A 4,394-nucleotide genomic window follows, 5' to 3' on the forward strand; every position below is an offset into this window, starting at 1 on the left:
GATAAGGGGATTAAATATTAAATAACTAAGATTAATAAAAAATATTTCTTGAATGCTAAATTTACGTATTGAATTATTTTTCTTGTCCTCATAATTCAAAAAAGATAAAAGATTATTGTCGAAGAAATGAAATAAAACATAGGATAGAGGTATGACAGTTATTATATGAGGTCTACCCAATGCTAGATGTAAATTGCGTAATAGATCGATATGAACATGTTTTTTTTAAATTCTTATCCTTCATTGTAAAAAAATAAGAAGAAATATTTTTTTTAAAGATATTGATAATACATTATTTTAAATATTTTTTAATTTTTATTCTTATTTATTTTCTTAAGTTTTAATTAAATTTTTTATATTTTTTAATAGACTTTAATAAATAATAAAATATTTAGAGTTGGAATAGTATTTTTATGTTTTCAGAAATTTTATACTAAAAAAATAGCAAAAAACAAAACTTTTTCCCAAGAAAAGCACAAAGGAAATAAAATCGTGGTCCAAGAAACGTGGCTCAGAAAGCGTGGCCCAAAGGAGTAAAGCAACACAGGCCTGAAGGATTCCATTCACGCTCAAGCACGCCTGGCGGAAACTCCCTGTGCCTGGCAGCCCAACTTCACCCCCCGGCAGCCCAATTTCACACCCCCAGGCCCACATACCACGCCCGGTGTATACATCTTCCTCCAAGTGTGATTTTGGGCTTTTTGCCTAAATCTTTTAATCTAAGCCAGCTTAAGTACAATTACAACTCACGTTCAAAAAAAAAAAAGTACAATTACAACTTATAGATTCAACAATTAAAGTCCAAAATTTAATTATCCACATCATTAGAAACTTTAATGACATCCATAAAATTAAACACTCTAAAAAATTAATTATTGATTCTCTAGAAGCATAAGAGATTTGATCGTTTAGATTTAAATTTTCATTTTAAATTTAAAATTGAAGTTTGTAGCTTATCTTTCTTTCCGAATAATAATATTAAGATAGCTATTTTATCTCCCTCTCCCCCCGACAGATAAAATTAGTTTAGTTTTAAATTTAAAATCTGTAATTTAAGCTATAAATAAGTGAGCATAGCTCACAGAGAAGAGCATCAAGTCCTCGAACTACTTCTCTTTTTCTTGTTTTTCTTATTTCTTTATAGGTAATTAATTCTCTGTCAAAGGGTTAGGAGTTCTGTTTATGTTTTGTATGAATAATTAATGTACGTTTATTTTATTTTGAAGTCTTACATTGATCTATTTTGTGATTGAGTTATTCATTTTTCATTCGGATTAGTGGATCGAAAGGTAAGCTAATTATTTTTGGATTCTTTTATTATAATTGGAAAAATTGATACTTGAATCAAAGTTTAAAAACTCTTTCACATGACTATTTGAATTCGACTAGGAATAGTGGTTCAATTAGTGTTCAACACATACATGATTTTCAATGACTCTAATTTTGAATAAGTGACATATAATTTGAATGCATGACATATAATTCGACCTAAGGACTACTTTTTCATCTTATTTGAATCTAAAATCAGTTTTTGTGCTTAATCTCTAGATTAATTAATTGACACCTAATTGATGCTTGAGAAACTGAGGAGTCAGGGAATCGAAAATCAGTTACTAAAGGTTTTATCGTAAAAGATCTTTACAAACTTCAAGATAAATAAACAAGATTGGTTTACCGAGCATAAGCATCTTCAAAACCCTTGAATCTCATCATCACTGTCTTCTCTCAAATCATCATTCAAGTTCATTATCCGTGGCATCCAAGCATTCAGCATTCAAAATTCTCAAGGCTCCCATCAAGATACTCTCTTGTCCTCTTCGATCATCAATAAAGTTTTATTAATCTAATTAGGCTTTTTAATTGAAAATTTGCTTGTTCAATCCTTTAATTCTTGTGGAAACAATATCCACTCACCATGGTATTACTTGTGCGATCTGGTGCACTTGTCGGCATCTTTGAGCATCAATTTTCACTCATCAGATATCTTTTTTTTTCTCAGTTCTTGTCATTTCTGAAATTCTTTCAACATCAAATTTGTGTTTTTCAATTTCACCGCTTTCTTTATTTTTTGAACTTTTCTTTTTAATAACAAAGGACAAGGATGTTCGACCTAAACAGCACAAACACATAAGAAATAAAAAATACTAAAGAATTGAGCAACAGAAGTTTGAAATTCTGATAAAATAGACTTCCTATAGCAAATGCATTCATTATATTTAATATTATTTTGTTGTATTCAAACAAATACAAATATCAATCCATTTTATGAAAAAATGTGACTATTTAACTAACCACCAAAATCACTTGTTAAAAATAATAATTTATTGTGGCATCTAAACATATAGATGTTTACTAATCTAACTAATATGAAACTTGGTAAGACAAGGGGATTAAATAACTGAAAAATAAGATTAATAAAAAATATTTCTTGAATGCTAAATTTACGTATTGAATTATTTTTCTTGTCCTCATAATTCAAAAAAGATTTTTTATTATTGTCGAAGAAATGAAATAAAACATAGGATAGAGGTATGACAGTTATTATATGAGGTCTACCCAATGCTAGATGTAAATTGCGTAATAGATCGATATGAACATGATGAGCTGTCCAGTAATAAATTCAATTATTGCTGATAATTTCTTCTCGGTCCTTCTATGACAATTATCCATTCTGCAGTTCAAAAGCAGCAGATTTTTTGAGCAACTCGTAAATTGAGTAAAATAATTCAAAAAAAATTTCAAATTATTTTTTTATTTCTAATTTTTAAATCTAAAAAAAATTCGAATGCAAAATTAACTTCTTAAGGTTTATAATGAAATTCATTTCTCTTTAACAAAATATATATAGCGATTGTTTATAATTTAGAATTTAAAAATAAATCTTAAACTATATCATAATAAAATTTTCGGTGATATTATATGATTAAATTATTTTAGTAATCAAGTTTAACTAATTAAATTGATCCAATAATTTAAGGATTAATAATTAAAAATTTCAGCTAAAGAAGGAGAAAAAAAAAAGACACATAAAAAAAACGTAAATAAATTTAGTTACAAAAATAATTTGTTCACTACTCAATATTTCTCTAAAATTTTATTGCCTTTTGTATGCTTGGTATATAGTATATACAAATAATTTGTTTACCGACCAACATTTCTCTAAAGCATTAAAGATTCATTGGCTTTTGTTTGCTTGGTATAAAGGTCATGAAGTAATAAAAGCCAATTTATTTTTTAACTTAAATAAAACTACATCTTTTATTTAAAAAAATATCTTTTATTTTAAATATAAAAATAATTAAACAAATACGGATAATAATTTATCATATATATAGGAATTAGAGAATTTTCTTTTATAATCTCCAACTATTTTTTTCTTTAAGTTCCCTTTTTCATATTTAAAGGAAAAATATTCATTCTTAAAACTTAAACTCAACACCATTGATTAAAAAGGCAAAGTGCTTATCATCTTGGTGATCTTGTAGTATAGTTTTTTAAAAATAAAATTAAGACATTATTTAAATTTGTTTGAACATTTTAGAAAGAATATATGATTGATGAAAATAATATTTAATTTAATATCAACTGAATTTCTTTTGTGAATTAATTCAGCTTCAAATTATACTATAATATGCACTAATATTCACACAAAAATCGACTTCAATATAGTCATATGTAACTTTTGTAGAGCAACAGATTAATTTTAACATTATTGTTAACATTGAATAATTACACACACATGTAAATGTCACCGTTGTGTACAACGATTTTATTTTCCCATTTAATTGCTTCTTAGTTTTTTTTTTAGTTAGTTCTGATATTAATAGAAGAAATAAATAATTTCATTTTAAATTTAAGAGAAAATTCTACTCTCTTCCTCTACGAGATACTAAAATGATACTTTCTTCCTCTCTATTTTATAAATGTACATTCTCCTCCATTCTAACTTTAAAAAAACCTCCTCTTTAATCCATTTTAAATTTTTTGTGTTAACTAATGTTAATTTTATCTATTTTTTAAGAAAAAATAAATTATTTTTTGAAAAAATACCCAATAACAAAAATTTTATTTTTTATCATTAAATTTTGCTTACCAAAATACCCTTTAATAAATTATTCTTTTATTGATTAAATTTTTATTTTTTATCATTAAATTTTTCTTACCAAAATACAATTTAATCAATAAAAGAATAATTTATTAAAGGGTATTTTGTTAAGCAAAATTTAATGATAAAAAATAATTACACACTATAGTGAGAATCCTTTCGGATGTAGCTTTTCTGTAATCCTATAGTGAGAATCCTTTCGGATGTAGCTTTTCTGCCACTCCCAGGGATATAATGTCGGGCACACTCTATTGACCCACAGATATAGTGCCAGGCACACTCGCATGCG

General features: G+C 26.1%; 1 pseudogene; it reads right to left on the reverse strand.

The window, feature by feature from the left end:
- On the reverse strand, positions 2,111-2,670 carry LOC107633421 (annotated as a pseudogene).

This window comes from Arachis ipaensis, chromosome B03, assembly GCF_000816755.2.
Source record: "Arachis ipaensis cultivar K30076 chromosome B03, Araip1.1, whole genome shotgun sequence".
Classification (NCBI taxonomy): Eukaryota; Viridiplantae; Streptophyta; class Magnoliopsida; order Fabales; family Fabaceae; genus Arachis; species Arachis ipaensis.